Source organism: Lathamus discolor, chromosome 6, assembly GCF_037157495.1.
Source record: "Lathamus discolor isolate bLatDis1 chromosome 6, bLatDis1.hap1, whole genome shotgun sequence".
Taxonomy (NCBI): Eukaryota; Metazoa; Chordata; class Aves; order Psittaciformes; family Psittacidae; genus Lathamus; species Lathamus discolor.
Genome location: NC_088889.1, coordinates 23,482,015 through 23,500,125, shown reverse-complemented (window position 1 = coordinate 23,500,125; position 18,111 = coordinate 23,482,015).

The following is an 18,111-nucleotide window of genomic DNA, read 5'->3' as shown; positions in this document are numbered from 1 at the left end:
TGTTGTAGTTTTTAAAATATTTGAGGCCCAATAGTTGACAGAGTTGGTGGATCAACAGCAGCAATGGATAGCATGACTAGTGGAGTCATGAGATAGACGTGTAAATATACTGTATCTAAACCACAAAATAACATCCGTTAGGGTTATAGGGTGGAACAAACCTCTGGCAAGATCAGCAATGGCTTTTGCTGTCTCTCTGTAATTGTTTAGCAATTGTTTGTGGTGAAGTTGGCCTGGGTGTTCTAGAGAAAGACGGCTATTCTTATGCTAAATGTATGGCTAGTGAATGCATCCATGTGAAAACAGACTTTGAACAGATCTGTGATGTTTCTAAACCAGTCTCTCCTGAGTTTGTTAAAGCTGTAAAGAAGCTGTGAAAGGGACCCCAGATTATTTTATGAACTGCAGTCTTATGTTCGCTATGATACTCAGGAAAACTAACAACCCCCTCTTATATTCATTCTTTTGCGCCAAGGTGAACTTTAAGTTCTCGTGAATATTAAACACTAAATTGAATTAATTTTATAAATTATTGTTTGCACAATGATTATAGTGAATTTCACTAATCTATTTAAGACTGTAGTCAGACTGATGTCTCAATGTTGTTGGCTCATCTTTACCTACAAACCTGGTGTGCAGCAGTGACTAATGTACTACTTGGTGCTTTCTGGAAATACAGGCATGCTTCAGTGTGATAAGTGTTGTACTCTTTATTAAGGAATGAAGACTGGCTGGTGACTACAGAAAATACAGATAACACACTTAAAAGGTACAAAATTCTTATGGATGAATGTGAAAAATATATATCCTGTCTCTTGTAAATATAATCAGGAAAGCCTTTTCTCAGTGGATCAAGATTTGAAAAGTATGCGACCTTACTGCTAACAGCAGAATAAATCAAGAGTTCAAGGGAGTATTTGAAACAAAATGTATACAGCTGTAAACTGCAAACCTGTGAGCTCAAATAGGTGAAGAGTCTGTTTTTCAGAGCAAATGTCATGGATAAAATAAAATATGGGCTTTTTTCTAAAGGACATTAATATTCCCTAGTGCTTTCTCATGCAACCCCCCCAGATATTCCAGTAAATTTGCTAACATGACAAAATAGTTGAGGGTTATGGAATTATCCAAACCAAAATGAGGCAAAGAGCTCTGAGTTCAATTACAATCACAGTCCAATGCCTGTTCTATTGAGGTTGCGTGGCCAAGCCCTGTGTCAGCTGCTGTCCCACATCTTGCTTCTGTTCTCTGGTCTGAAAGTGCAGGTTCTCCTTTATAGCTGCTTCCATGAGAGCTTTCTTCTGGCATGAACCAATAATGAAGTGCAAATATACACCTTCGGCTTTTTGGTGAAATGCTTCAAATCTTCCAGCCCTGGAATACAAAAAGTGCTATTATGACTATCCCAATGATGGCTTCAGCTTTCTGTCATTTCCTCTCCACACCTCAGCCTCCTTATCTACCCAGGGTTGAGTGTTACGAGTATGGGAATCATGAAGTTATATTTAGAATCATAGAATCATAGAATAGTTAGGGTTGGAAAGGACCTCAAGATCATCTAGTTCCAACCCCCCTGCCATGGACAGGGACACCTCACACTAAACCATCCCACACAAGGCTTCATCCAACCTGGCCTTGAACACCGCCAGAGATGAAGCACTCACAGCCTCCCTGGGCAACCAATTCCAGTGTCTCACCACCCTAACAGGAAAGAATTTCTTCCTTATATCCAATTTAAACTTTCCCTGTTTAAGTTTTAACCCATTACCCCTTGTCCTGTCACTACAGTCCCTGACGAAGAGTCCCTCCCCAGCATCCCTATAGGCCCCCTTCAGGTACTGGAAGGCTGCTATTAGGTCTCCACACAGCCTTCTCTTCTCCAGGATGAACAGCCCCAACTTCCTCAGCCTGTCTTCATACGGGAGGTGCTCCAGTCCCCTGATTGTCCTCGTAGCCCTCCTCTGGACTTGTTCCAGCAGTTCCATGTCCTTTTTATGTTGAGGACACCAGAACTGCACACAATACTCAAAGTGAGGTCTCGCAAGAGCAGAGTAGAGGGGCAGGATCACTTCCTTCGACCTGCTGGTCACACTCCTTTTGATGCAGCCCAGGATACGGTTGGCTTTCTGGGCTGCGAGCGCACACTGAAGCCGGCTCATGTTCATTTTCTCATCGACCAGCACCCCCAAGTCCTTCTCTGCAGGGCCGCTCTGAATTTCTTCTTTGCCAGTCTGTAGCCGTGCCTGGGATTGCTCCGACCCAGGTGTAGGACCTTGCACTTGTCGTGGTTAAACTTCATAAGCTTGGCATCAGCCCACCTCACAAGCGTGTCAAGGTCCCTCTGGATGGCATCCCTTCCCTCCAGCATATCAACCGGACCACACAGCTTGGTGTCATCGGCAAACTTGCTGAGGGCGCACTCAATCCCACTGTCCATGTCAGCGATGAAGATGTTAAACAAGACCGGTCCCAACACCGATCCCTGAGGGACACCACTCGTTACCGGTCTCCAGCCAGACATCGAGCCATTGACCACAACTCTTTGTGTGCGGCCGTCCAGCCAGTTCTTTATCCACCAAGTGGTCCATCCATCAAATTGATATCTCTCCAATTTAGAGAGAAGGATGTCGTGTGGGACAGTGTGAAATGCTTTGCACAAGTCCAGGTAGATGACATCAACTGCTTTACCCTTATCCATCAATTCTGTAGCCCCATCATAGAAGGCCACCAAATTGGTCAGGCAGGATTTCCCCTTAGAGAAGCCATGCTGGCTGTCACCAAGCACCTTGTTGTTTTTCATGTGCCTTAGCATGTTGTCCAGGAGAATGTGCTCCAAGATCTTGCCAGGCACAGAGGTGAGACCGACTGGTCTGTAATTCCCCGGGTCTTCCATTTTCCCCTTCTTGAAAATGGGGGTTATATTTCCCTTTTTCCAGTCATTGGGAACTTCACCTGACTGCCATGATTTTTCAGGTTTGTGGTACTCTTTCCCAGCAATAGTATGTGAGGGCATGGTGGGAGGCAAACTGCCCATAGCATGACCCTGTGCACGGGAGCAGAGCTGACTGAACCCTCCAGCTGTCCATGCTGTTTTGTTAACAACAATCTACTTTCTTTCCTGGGAAAGTGAAGGTCCAGAGCTACCATGTACAGCACCCTGTTTTCTCAGTTCAGCTCCTAGCATGGCACAAGTGAGTGCTGAGGCAGGGATGAAAGCTGTGTTCAGTGTTTATCAAGAACCTTAAAAAGCAGTGGTGCCAGCCCTAACTCTTTTGCATTCTTTCTTCTTCTGAATTCTTTTACTGATTTACTGATATTTATTGATTTATTGAATACTGAATTGCTGAGGTGAGTAGCTTGAGAGAGGGCGCCATGAACACCTGAGCGGGGGGAAGCTCAGCGTCCAGGAGCCTCAACTCAAAGCGGTGAGAGCCACCGAGGGGTCTTCAAGTCCTCGACAGGACTCACCCAGGAGCCGGCAGCTCCGCGGACGCGAGCAGGGACTCACAGGGGGTGGAGCCAGGAGCAGCGGCACCAGCCTGGACTGATTAAAAATCCAGCCCAGGCAGCTCGAGCCATCAGGGCTTGTCGAGGTAGTTCGGGCGGGCAGGAGAGCAGGATGGTGAGCCACTCGCCTTATGACCAGGGCCTGGCCTGGGAGCTCTGCTCTGGCTGCCCCGGCGGTGGCAGCGTAGGCGCCCAGAGAGAGCCGATGAGAGAGGAGGCTGCAGCGCAGAGCTCGGAGTGTAGAGGGTGCCTGCACTGGTCTGGTGAGGGGAGGGTGCACAATGGGCACCGCTGCACTCAGTGCACCCTGGTGGAGGTCCTGCAGCAGGTGGCTGAGCTGCGGGATGCTGTTGATAGGTTGCAAGATGGCAAGGAAACTGAGAGAAAGCAGGAGTGCTTGCTCCAGCGCAGATTGTGCAGGGGCCTCAAGCATCCCCTGTAGCTCATGGAGGAAAGAAGGAGGCCGTTAACACGGGAAGCTGGGTAAACAGCAAAAAAAAAAAAAAAAAAAACCAAAACCAACAAAAAAAGGAGGAAGAGGACAATTAAGAGCAAGGGGCTTCCTCCTAAATCTTTGCAGTTCTGCAGGGGGCTAATGAGGAAACACACTCTCAACATGAGGCACTAACATGATGCTGATGATGCAACATGGGGTGATACACCAGTAAAGAGCATCACTACTGGTGCTGCCAGGAAAAAGCGGCGGGTCATAATGGTAAAGGACTCTACTTTGAAAGCCACAAAGGCACCCATCTGTCAACTTGACCCAATCTCAAGGGAGGTATGTTGCCTGCCAGGGGTTTGGATCAGGGATTTTGCAGAGAGGCTGCCTGGTCTAGTGAGTCCCTCTGACTATTACCCACTTCTAGTGATCCACGTGGGTGCTAGTGATATTGACAGCAGGAGCCCAGAGAACATAAAGAAGGACTACAGAGCTCTAGGAGAGGTGATTAGGGGCTCTGGAGCTAAGATTGTCTTTTCGTCAATTCTCCAGGGTAAAGGGGAGAACCTATAGTCCCCTGCCATAGTCAGGGGTTTGGGTATCTAGAACATGGGACTCAGTTTAGTAGGCCAGGTCTACTGGAGGCTGGTGGAGCTGGTCTAAGGGAAGAGCAGTTTTGGGAAGAGGCTTGCCAGACTAGTCAAGAAAGCTTTAAACTAGATGTGTTGGGGGAGGGGGCCATCATTCCATCCCAGCACTTCCAGTCAGTTGCCAGCACCTCTAATAAATGCTTGGAGCAATATACAGATATTCCAGCCATTCCAGTCAAAGAGCCGGCTTCGTTTAGAGCTCAGCTCAGATGCCTCTATGCAAACACCCATAGCATGGGAAGCAAACAAGAGGAATTAGAGATGTGTGCACGTCTACGGGGATATGATATAATAAGTATCACAGAAACATGGTGGGATGGCTCCTATGACTGGAATGTTGGAATGGAAAGTTACAGGCTCTTTAGGAAAGACAGGCCCGGCAGACGGGGTGGGGGAGTTGCCATTTATGTTAGGGATAGGCTGGAGAGTATGGAACTCTGTCTGGGGACAGGTGAGCAGTCAACAGAGAGTTTGTGGGTCAGGGTTAAAGGGAGAACAGTGATGGGAGACATTACTGTGGGGATCTGTTACAGACTGCCAGACAAAGAGGAACCTGTGGGTGAAGCACTCTACAGACAGACAGGAACAGCCTCACGCTTGCAGGCCCTTGTTCTCATGGGGGACTTCAACCACCTGATATCTGTTGGAGTGATGGTACGGCCCGGCGCAAACAATCCAGGAAGTCCCTTGATTGTGTGGAAGACAACTTCCTTCTGCAAGTAATAGAGGAGCCGACAAGGAGAGGTGCCATGCTTGACCTTGTGCTCACCAACAGGGAAGGGCTGGTTGGAAATGTGACGCTCCAGGGCAGCCTTGGTTGCCGCAATCATGAGATGGTCAAATTCAAGATCCTCAGGACAGTGAGAAGAGCATACAGCAAGCTCACTGCCCTGGACTGCAAGAGGGCAGATTTGGCCTCTTTAGGAACCTGCTTAGTATGGTTCCATGGGATATAGCCCTAGAGGGCAGGAGGGGCCCAAGACTGTTGGTTGATATTCAAGGATCACCTACTACAAGCTCAGGAGTGTTGCATCCCGACTAGAAGGAAGTGCAGCAGGAGGGCCAGGAAACCTGCTTGGATGGATAAGGAGATGCTGAGGAAACTTAGAGGGAAAAAAGGGGTTCATAAAAGGTGGAAGCAAGGACAGGGGGCCTGGGAATAATACAGGGATGTTGTCCGGGAAGCTAGGGACCAGGTTAGAAAAGCTAAGGCCCAGTTAGAATTAAACTTGGCTAGGGATATTAAAGGTAACAGGAAGGGATTCTATAGGTATGTAGTGAATAAAAAACAGACTAGGGACAGTGTAGCCTCCATCCGGAAGCTATCAGGAGAACTGACTACCCTGGATTTGGAGAAGGCTGAGGTTCTTAATGACTTCTTTGCCTCAGTCTTCACTGGCCAATGCTCTGACCATACCACACAAGTCTTGAAAGGCAGACGCAGGGACTGTGAGAATGAAGGCCTTAGGCCCACTGTAGGATAGGATATGGTTCAAGACCAGCTTAAGAACCTGAACATGCACAAGTCCATGGGACCTGATGAAATCCACCCGCGGGTCCTGAAGGAGCTGGCAAACGAAGTTGCTAAGGCACTGTCCATCATATTTGAAAAATCATGGCACTCAGGTGAAGTTCATGATGAAGGGAAAAAGGGAAATATAACCCCCATTTTCAAGAAGGGGAAAATGGATGACCCAGGGAATTACAGACCAGTCGGTCTCACCTCCATGCCTGGCAAAATCTTGGAGCACATTCTCCTGGATGTCATGCAAATGCACATGAAATACATCAAGGTGCTTTGGGACAGCCAGCATGGCTTCACTAAGGGAAAATCCTGCCTGACCAATTTGGTGGCCTTCTATGATGGGGCTACGGAAGTGATGGCCAGGGGTAGAGCAGTTGATGTCATCTACCTGGACTTGTGCAAAGCGTTCAACACTGTCCCACATGACTACCTTGTCTCTAAATTGGAGAGACATCAGTTTGATAAATGGACAATACAGTGGATAAAGAACTGGCTGGATGGCCACACACAAAGAGTTGTGGTCAATGGTGCAATGTTTTCCAGCTGGAGACCAGTAACGAGTGGTGTCCCTCAGGGATTGGTGTTGATCAACATCTTTGTTGGTGACATGGACAGTGGGATTGAGTGCACCCTCAGCAAGTTTGCTGATGACACCAAGCTCTGTGGTTCGGTTGATATGCTGGAGGGAAGGAATGCCATCCAGAGGGACCTTGACATGCTTGTGAGGTGAGCTGATGCCAAACTTACGAAGTTTAACCATGCCAAGTGCAAGGTCCTACACCTGGGTCGGAGCAGTCCCAGGCACAGCTACAGGTTGGGCAGAGAAGAGATTCAGAGCAGCCCTGCAGAGAAGGATTTGGGTGTTGGATGATGAGAAAATGAACATGAGCCAGCAGTGTGCGCTCGCAGCCCAGAAAGCCAACCGTATCCTGGGCTGCATCAAAAGGAGCGTGACCAGCAGGTCGAAGGAGGTGATCTTGCCCCTCTACTCTGCTCTTGTGAGACCTCACTTTGAGTATTGTGTACAGTTCTGGTGTCCTCAACATAAAAAGGACATGGAACTGTTTGAACAAGCCCAGAGGATGCCCATGAGGATGATGAGGGGACTGGACACCTCATGTATGAAGACCGGCTGTGTAAATTGGAGCTGTTCATCCTGGAGAAGAGAAGGCTGCGTGGAGACCTCATAGCAGCCTTCCAGTGTCTGAAGGGGGCCTATAAGGATGCTGGGGTTGGGCTCTTCATTAGGGACTGTGGTGACAGGTCAAGGGGTAACGGGTTAAAACTTAAACGGGGGAAGTTTAGATTGGACATAAGGAAGAAGTTCTTTACTGTGAGGGTGGTGAGGCACTGGAATGAGTTGCCCAGGGAGGCTGTGAGTGCTCCATCCCTGGCGGTGTTCATGTCCAGGTTGGACGAAGCCTTGTGTGGGATGGTTTAGTGTGAGGTGTCCCTGCCCATGTCAGGTGGGTTGGAACTAGATGATCTTAAAGTCCTTTCCAACCCTAACTATTCTATGATTCTATGATTCTATTTAAACACTCCCAGGTCTAAGTGGTGTTTTTTTCTTTTCCCTTTCCTCCTAAAATAACAAATTAAAGCAAACCCAAAACACTTCAGCTTAAATAGTGTAAAATTGAAGGCAGAAAGCTTTTGAATTTTCCCAGGTAAACCTGGGGAAAAAAAAGTCTAACTCATTTTGGTTTTAATCGAAATAAGGTTTTTTTCTCTGATTGGTCCCATCAGAATATATCATGTCAGTTTATTGCGTGTTTGCATCTGCTCAGCTTCTATGGTCCCATGTAGGAGTCTGGGTTTTTCGTATCTCATTTTGCCGTTCTTTCCTTATTTGGGTTATATCTCCTGTCATGTAGCACGACAAACTTCAGTCAACTGCGACTTTGTATGAACTCCATGATTGGTGTACAAGGTTGGAGGTGGAGGTGGGCTGAGGGCTGTCTTGTCAGGAGGCTTAAAGCCTGAGGCTCTGACACTGCATTTCCAGGAGGCACTTAAGTGGGTATATCTCAAATTTGAGAGAGTCTTCCAAAAAATAAATATATAGACATATTTATTTTGGGAGTGGAGGGAGTGTGCTATTTTCATTCTGTGAACAGTTTTATTTTGGGTTTTTTTGGTCCCATATTTAGGAGTTCACAAAATATTTAAAATTAACTGGCTACCTACTAGTAATCCTAGTTAGCATGTACAAAATCTGAGATGACTGCTTCAGGTCACAATCTTCATTTTAATTAGAATTCCGTTTATTAAAATGTTTTTTCTAATGCGTATCTTTCTGTTTAGAGAAATTGCAAGGAACAATGGAGGGAATTCTCAAAGCACTGATTAGCAGGTAATGTCAAATCGTAATTCTGGCACAATTTATTAAAACTTTAGTCAGGGTTTATTTGGATTTTCCCTACACATTTTTTCCATTTATTTCCTGGTAGTAAAACATGGCATGTATATTTGCAGCTTGGGAGCAATGATGTACCAAATATTGTTCAGGTTTTTTTGTGATACTTTACAGTTACGTGACTAAACAGCATGACTACTGCTGCCTTTGTGCTTTTATAAGCTTTCTGTCAGTTCTATGGCAAAACATTTGTGAGTAATATATTTATTTATGTTTTTTAATTAATATAGGATAGTGGTGTTAACAACTTTGGTAAAGCCCATGCTGCTGGGTCCAGACCACATTGCTGTATGTGGGCTCTACATACTCACCTCTCCCAGGCTTCCTGAGATGAAGCAGGCTCCAGACAGCTGCATCTCAACTTTGTGGTTGCCATGTGGAGGTTCAGGTCCTCTGTTTAGGACTTTCTCCTGCAAGACAAGTGAGACAATGTCATCTCAGTTGTAGTTCCACAGTTTTGGTTACTCTGACTTTAGACTCCCCAGTAGAATAAGCATGTTTTCCAGAGGACTATTTGGGAGCTAGGACCCTAGATCCCACAGGTCATCTACAAGCTTTACAAAGGTTTTGATACTAGTCCTGTACAGTGTAAGAAATAGCCTGTCTGTATTTTGGATATCCAAACTGGCTCTTGCTGTATTTAGTCCCAGAAATACGTGAGCAATATGCTGGTCATATTTAAGCTGGCTGCTCTGCAGGGCTAGACTAGTCTGAGATGGTAAATCTACACTGTAGTGTGCTGGGGTGTGAGGACTTCAGGTTGGTTACTGTCTTTCAGAGGTTTTAATCCATTATGCAGTATAGATATACTTGCAGAGATCAGAGAAATGAGCTGAGTACATTTTCCTGCCTCAGCTTTCTTCTGCTACTCTTCAACGTTTTTGGGTTTATGTCAGAGTCTCTGGAACACTCTGGTTTTGACAAGGTTTCTTCAAGTTTCGAAGTCTGTCGCTGAACTGTAAATCGAAATCTACTAGCAAGCTTTCCTGTAATGCATTCCTTTTCCCTTTCTCAGCTTATATGTTGAGGCTGATAAGCCACTGAAGTCTCCCAGAAGATTTATATGGTTGTCTCTCTGTGGAGTGCAATCTGACAACCTGGTTTGCGCTGGATGGCAACTGCCTTTTTCCCTGTAAGCTTTCCAACTCTGCTCACCATCATCAACAGCTAACAGATCTCCTTTGTTAGCCTTGCCTCAGATGCAAGGGTCTTGCTAGTCATCTCCTGGGGCTTTTATCTCACTATGGAAGCAAAAAATGCATTTGAAATGGAAAAAGAAGTTTCCAAAGCAGTGGAGAAACAAGGCAGGGGGAGAGAGAGAGAGAGAATCCCTGTGAACAGCCATAAGGCTTAGACATACAGACAGACATAGACAGATTTACCACATTGGCACTAATACTTTCAATCTTTTTACAAAAAGTTAATACTGCCAAGATGCTAATATACACACATGGTAGCAATATGTTCATGAGGAAGTGTAGTTAAGTTAATTACTGGAGCTGGGCTGTATGGACTGTGTGTTACACAGATGGACTGTATGATACACAGGCACTTTTTAACTATGCAGATTCCTACTGAAGTGGCACAGCTTAATGACTCACTTGGATTAAAGCTGCTACAACCTATTGTCCTAATAATCCAGGATTTAAGCATGCAGTAATTGCATGTATCACGCAGGATAGGGTAATTTGTAGCTGTGGAAAGTTTAACACTGCTCCTACCTACTTGGCTTTCTGTTTTCTTTATGTCCAAGAACCAATGTTTGAGTCTCTGCTGTGTTTGTTGCACACAAAGGGTGATTGCTTTCCTTACTCTTAGTGTTGCAAACTAGAAGTAACTCTGCTGAAGTACATGAAAGGGGGAGCCAGCTTGAGTCTCTTCAGCAATAAGATATTGCTTGTCAGTGGGGTCTGCTTAGTGTCTTGCACTGCAGGTTGCCACACATGAGCCTTGCTTGTTTTTATTCTGTCATAGAATGATTTGGGATAATAGGCAGACCCCATCTGTTCCCATTTTAGGACAATTTGCTTTCTTTTTCAAAATCTGCCCATAAATAAACACAGAGAGAAAAATACTGGAGTGTGAAGTACACACCATGGGGTTAGCACAGAAAGTCCTGCTTCATGTCTACCAGCACTCTCACTCAGGTATTGCAGCGTATATCACACCTGACGTCCAACATCACCTATGCAACTCCTTCAGGCCTAAATTGGAGTGTTACTGGAAAGGGTTGGGTGGATGGAAAATTAACTTTCTCCAGGAACTGCCTCCTTCCTCTCAGGTTAAATCAGGGCATCTCCATAGCTGTACTATTTTACCATGCCAGGTTCACACTGAGAATCTGTGTGGATCGAGCACAGATTATGGATGTGATGTGTGGGGTGAGAGAGTGTGTTATGAGTCACAACTTGGGAGGACAAATTTGCAGCTGCCTGCATGCCTGTAGCATGAACCTTACTCCACTGTGAATTCTGCTCTGTGGCATTTTAAGGTTTTCCTTATCCTGAGGAGCAGCTGATTATTACAAAGAAGCTGCCCAACACCATTTCTGTTGCAGACAGACTTCTTGAGACAGATTAGCATTCCCTGTAAGCACTGTGGAATGGGAGGCTGTGGAACCAGGCTGGTGTGAGTGATTGTATATTGGTATTAGCTAATTCGTAGAGTATTATGGTAATTAGGAAACATGAGACTTCACAAAAATAGACAGCTCGTAGTACTGAGAATATCACAAGCGTTTCTTCTCCCATGTCAATTTGAACATTGCTCTTGGCTAAGACATTATAGTAATCAGCTTAGCTAAATTTGTTTTGCATGTCTGATGGTAATGAATGACTGGTTGTTATTCTTTTAGGTTGAAATCTATTCCCTCTGTATAAAACAGGGAAGTTAGCAATCAGGCTTTAGAAGCTGCAAGGCAGAGGTGGGGCAGGAGTCCAAATCCGTACTCCCAAGAAGTGTGGGGTTGCAGGAGAGCACCCTAGCACATGTCACTTTGGGCTTGTGCAGCAAGCCACATGTCTCTCATTCAGGCATGAAGAGCTTTGGGATCTGCACAAAAGTGGATTATGTCCCTGTTAAACCTTTGAAATGGTTTCTTTCTGGTTACAGCAAATGTTGGAGAGGTAATAGTTGTATATTATGGTGTCTACATGAGTGTGCCATTTGCTCCTCTCCTCATTCCCTCTGCTTCAGAGTGGATTTTACAGTATGTGGGGCTTCTACTGTTATCGCTTATGGGCATTTTCCGAATGTGGTAAAATGAAGAAATGATGGAAAAGTGAAGTCTCTGGTTAGAAACACACTTCAGTTGGATTGAGAGAGTTCACACAAGATGGAATTGTAAGCAGGCTTTTTTCAAATGCTTTTTTAGTTGATCCAATTTATAATCTGTCCCTGCAAACATGCCATTTCTAATAGGTTCCATATGTCTCTAAGCCTTCCTGTTATTTCCTACTTTAAGGATTGCTCTGTTCAGCAAGAAGTCTGCCACTCTGCAGCTTGTCTAAGGGTTTGTTATTTTTAAAATCCCAAACAAAAACTGGAAGAGGACCTGGGATTAGGTGCCACTTTTACAGTCATTCTTCACAGCTAACCTTGACCTCCATTCTGATGCCACTGATGGCAACATAGAGTCTGTTTAAAACACATATGCTAATGTAAACAAGGGAGATTGAGGTGTTTTGGCAGCCAGACGTGGCCACAGTAACAGAGACTATATAGGGAGCTCAAGATGTCCACTTGCAGGTGCTACTATAGATCTTATAGTTTTCCTCATTCTTTTATTTATTTATTTTCTCCCTAGGTCTCTAAACTGCTTTTATGCTGAATTATTTCATCTTGGTTCCAGAGAATGGTTCTGTAAATACTCCTCTCAGCCACATTTTATGGTCTGTGAGTATGGAGGGGTTTTGAAAGCTCATTGCTACTTTACTGCCCACACATTTCCACATCTATTCCCTTTTCTGCTGCTGTCTCTTCTGTCCTACATTAATCCTCCATTAACATCATAAGACACTGATGAAGAATGCCAAGGTCACTCCTGTGCCAGCAAGCTTTTGCAGCTATGGACAGTCATGTCTTATTGTTGAGTATGCCAGTTTTAGTTTTTCTCAAGAGGAGATTACCAGGAAAATTATCACTGCCAGCTGAGCTCCTGAATCCCTATTATTTTCCTACTGAAACAAGTGCATTTTGCAAATCCAAATACCTTGGCCAAGACTGAAGGCCTCTCCTTTCTGTGCCATTTGCAGTGTATATCCAAAAAGGGTTCCCTAGTTAATAATCTCCTAAATTCCAAATTAATGCAATTAGAGTTTGAGGTAGCTTGATAAGATGCAAGAAGCAGGGAGCTGAACTGCTTCTGACAATGTCTTCTTAGCACACTTGACCTCACTTCTTCAGTTCTCTCATCGAATTCCGTTTAAAAGAAACACCTCTATTTAAGGCACCTATGTAGGCTTACGATGGGAAAAAATCAGTAGTATGTTGACATATGAATTACTATTTTTTATTTGTATTAGACTAGCTGCTACAGCTTGTAAAGTGCCACACTAGGCATTTTACAAACAAATTGTGAGAGGGAGTCCCTGCCAACGCGGAGTTTATGATCCAGACAGACAAGATAGACCAAACGCAAGAAAAGGCAAATGTCACCTTTATTTTGTGTCTGCGTAAACTGAAGCCTTGAGAGAGAGTTTCTTGAAGGTCATAGGCAGCCTTAATGAAAGATACATGGATTGAACCCTCATCTCCCAAGTCATGGAACAATACACGATACATTAGGCAAGCATTTCTCCTAAAATACTTTGAACATTCCTCAAAAAGTCCCCACAGAAAGCAGAAGTTTGAATAGGAGTTGACTTTAAGTGACTTGCAAACTCAGAGCAAAACACCTATTAAGAAGCAATGAAAAAATTCAGGTTAATCTCCTGAGGAGGATAGTAATAATTAACATAGAGCAATCTTGATTTGATTTAGTGAGCCCATTTTTTTACTAGTTTTGCAGTTAGAATATGCTGAAATAATCAAGTTGTACAAGCTTATCACTGTCTAGAGCTGGGTAGGCTTGCTTTCTCAAAATTCAGTGTCTAGCAGCTGCGACATTAATGAGAAATGGAAGAAATACAATTTTGCCCTTTTAAAGAAAGAATCTTCTCTTCTGCAAACCCAAGAATATTATTTGGTCTGGCTGAAACATGATAAAGAGGAATCTAAGCTGCCATGAACTACATATGAAAGTACTCATCCCCAGACATGTAGAATACAAGCCTGTCACTTTTCTTTGAATTATTTGTATTCAGAGGGGAAAGTAAAGCAACTTAATTGTCTATTTTGCCACATTAACAGCAGTTGTCTTATTCAGACCGCAGAACTCTCCAACTGTTGTAAATTAGATGGGAGCGGAACAATTCTTGTAAAAGGTCGCCAGAGATTCATATTTATAAATTCCATCTAATAGCTACTTAGTATCAACAAGAATATGTCGGTATCAACACATGAAAAGTTAGTACTGGAATATAATGTGTTAAATCTTGAATTGCTATCGCTGACTAATGAGGACTGACCTTTGCAGCAATACATACAGTCAGTTTATTAAAGCAGGGACAGAGCAATCTCGAAGCCTTTGGTCAATCTAGGTTGCTTGGGGCTGAGGAATTTCCATTTAAAATATCTCTTCAGGTGATAAAGACTGATTCAATAGAGATCAGCTAATAAAAAAAGTGCTGGAAGCTACTATTAAATTCTAGCTTCTGTCAGCTTAACAGCAAAAACTTTTAATGAGGAAACCATAAAAGTTGACCTAATGAATCAGAAATGCTTTTCCTTGCTGGCTAATTATAGAGTGCCTAGAATATCTTTTGACATATGTAATTTAGAAAATAGAGATCTATTGAGCCCCCCTGCTCTTGAAGGAAACCTGTTGCGTAGCAGAAAACTGGAAAATGCTCTCCTGGGAGGATGTAGGGTTCAACTTGGTTTCACTGAGGAATCTCTCTGTCAGGTGGGCTGGGTGTAGAGGACATACAAACAAATTAAATTAGTGGTTGATATGTATAAACATTGTTTTGTGTAAAGTGCTATGGTTGTGGAGGATACATGATGGATAAGAATGATTGCTGCATGCATCTGGTCTGGGAAAGAGCATTATGATAATATCCTAGTCAGTAAAGTAGAAAATATATCAAGATACCCTGTTTGCAATTGCAGTGTGAAGTGAGATGTCTAAGGATGTCAGTGAAGATGATGTTTGCTGTTTGCTTAAAGTTTTTCTTCTATTATCAATACATTCAATACAACATTTTCTTTTTTTGTGACAGAGGGAAAGTTCATAAATACTGCAGTAAAATCTAAAAGTCCAAGCCTTGATCAGATTGGGTACTTAGGAACACAGTTGAGAAATAATTTCCACTAGTGTTGTCACTTCTCAGTTTCCTTTCCACAAAATCTCAATTTCTAAATAGGCAGGATAGATAAAAGAAGGATGTATTCTTATTTGGCAGACATGAAGCACAGAGAAATAATATAATTTATAAAAAGTTGGAATGGAAATTTGCAGTAGAGCTAGGAACAGAACTCACATTTTCGAAGTCTTAATTTGGAAACTGAACTACAGCCTTTGTCAGCATGTAGTGGCATATTTTATGATTATTGTAGTCTATTTCCATTTTTGAATGAAACTTCCTGCATTACTAGGTCCAGTCTGCGTTTTTCTCTTCAATTCCTACTCTACAGAGCTCTGAAATATATAAAACATATTTCCAGGATATCAAAGAATCCTCATAGACAAATGTAAGGTGTTTGGGTTTTTTATGTGTTGTGTTGGGTCAAAATGTGGTTCATAGTAAAAATTACAACCCAGTTTACAGAAGCTGACAGTTTAAGAGAAAACCCACATGTGCAACATACTGTAAATAAACAACTCCTTCCCTCTGTGGTTCAGAAACAAAATCTTAAGTTAAAAAGTGAAAGGTGTACAAGTTGTGGGTACAATCCAATTGAGATGAGGTGGAAAGGGCTCTGCAGTTTTAAACTGTAGCAAAATACAGGCAACTGTTTTGAACAAAAACGTCCTGTTTTCAATGTGGTGCTATACTCAGATTGGAAGATCATCTAGTCCCAAGTGCCCCACCAAAGGCAGGGCGTATTCCACCAGATCAGTCTGCTCAAAGCCCCGTCCATCCTGGCCTTGAATACTTCCAGGGAAGTGGCAGCCACAACTTTTCTGGGCAGCCTGTTCCACTGCCTCACCATTTTTAAAGCTTAACGGGGACTCCTAGGAGATAGGAATTATTTTCTGTTAAAGTAAGAGGTTTACTTTGGTTTCTTGTAGAATAAAAGAGACAATTCTGAAGATTTCCTTTCAAACTCCCTCAAAGTTATTATCAAGCCAACTAAACCCAGGAACCTAGGGGCCAGTCAGTTTCCAATCCGTTTATTTGTCCATCTTTAGCCAGGTCTTTATTTCCTTTACAGGACTTACTTGTAGACCAGATATTCCTTCATATGCCCAGCCCGCAAATGCTTGGACTTACTGCAGTTGATGCTAAACTGCAGCTGGGGAGCTTATGAGCCTCGTTAAGACCAGCCCTTTTTAAACAATATGCTTAATGCCTGTGGGACTGCAGTTTCTCTCCTGCTCCAACAGATGCTCAGATCCTAGGATCTCCAGCTGATGTTATTTGTTGGTATCTGTGGCTGTCAGACTAGAGGGACAGGCTGTTCTTCTTTGCTAGGCATGCATAAAATAGGGTCCTAGTTATGGGAGGGATGGGAAGCAGATCTGACTGTGTCTGTCTCGCATCCTGTATGTGAGACTTGACAAGACAGGCTCTGTGCCAACTTTCCAGTGACCTCCTTGTCACGTGCAGTCAAAGGGAGCCATCGCAGAGGGCAAAGAGACTGCATCTTCACATTAAGGTAGGAGCCAGTGCCTACCTTACTTAAGAGACTAGGCATTACAGTGGTCCAAAGATCCGGCTGTACTTAATTTCTTACTGTTTTCATCATGCTTGCAAATGCCACATATCCAATAGAAATAAATTTTCTTTATCCTTCTCTCTTAGGAGTTTGAATGATTCAGACTTGGGATGCTCCTTCTTTGTTCTCTGTGTTTTGAGCCTTGAGAATTATGTGTGTCCTGAGCTGCTTTGTTAGGAACTTTCTTTCCTAAGTGTGTAGTTCTCTATTATTAACTTTAAATGTCACAAGGATTCACAATAGCATTCCAGATTTTTTTCATGTGGGGTTCAACTCTGTGGCAAATCTGCAGTGCACTATTTTAGAAGTAACTTGTCTAGTCTTTTTGTGTGTTATTTGAATTTCAAGTGAATACATAATTGCACATAGACCCATTAAGAAGATTTATGGTTCTCTGTATTTCCTGTGTGAATTTTTCACTGGGCCTTCTGGTACTGTTTATTTACTTAGGCTTGGTTTTAGGCTGTAGGCATTAATAATTTTATGACTGAGTGTTCCTAACAGATGGCTTTATGGGCTGTAGCAGCCACCAAAGAGCGGTGCCAGGGCACAAAATGAAACCATATATAATACAAACGGTTGTGTGCAGGCTTGCTGTAGGTCACAGAAATACCTAATTTATTGAATATTCTTCTGTAAAGGAAGGTTAGAAACACCAGCTAAGAATGGAGCAAAAGGCACTCCCTCTGGATAATATTAATGTTATATTATTGTGACTTGGACAAGTGTGTAATTGGTACCAGTCAAAGGGGCCCTCCTCCTTTTTGAGCGTCTCATTAGAAAAGCCTATAGATTCATGGCTTGTTACAAGTTAGTGTGTGTTTGCAGACAGTACATGGTCTGTTACCCCTGAAAATAGAGTAGCTTATTGACTTTCAGGGGACTGTGCAAAAAAGAGTGGAGCACGTGCGATATAGTGATCTGACCTATTTTTGTGGAAGTCAGTGAGGAGAGTGATACTAGCCTATTCTGTTCCCTGTAAATATGCAGGCAGTACATTGTGGTACCATGTAGGTAGTTTTTTCTTGTGTCTGTCCTGTGTTAATGTTCTTCTATATTCAGGGAAAGAATCCAAGTCTATAGGCCAGTGAAAGCTGTATGAGACACAGATTCATGAACCTTTTTTGATAATTATTTCAACAGAAAGCTTATGCGTATTGACATGAAAGAAGTTCATGTATATTGGCATAAAGGAAGCACATTATAGGCTTGTAATCTTGAAACCCTTTTGGGCTTATGCCTAACTTTTCTGGTGGAACTCAAAGATCTTGTGACTCATTGGCAGCCTCTGATACTGCAAATTGGGTACTTATCATTGATCCCACAGAAGTAGTGCCAAGGTTTACCTTATCTTGACAAGACTGGATTACATTCAGCTGCATCTCAATAACTTACAGAAGTTACAGATAGCTCCTGCATAAATAGAGATGTAACAACTTGTAGCATGATTAGGGAATCTTCAACTATTGGCCCTGCTTTTAATGACTGTAGAGAAACTACAGGAGACAGGAAAAAAGAAACCACTGGGTCTCCTAGATAACTTGACTGGCTTAGTAATCTTGGTAGGAAATTATTATCTGTTTGTGCTTTT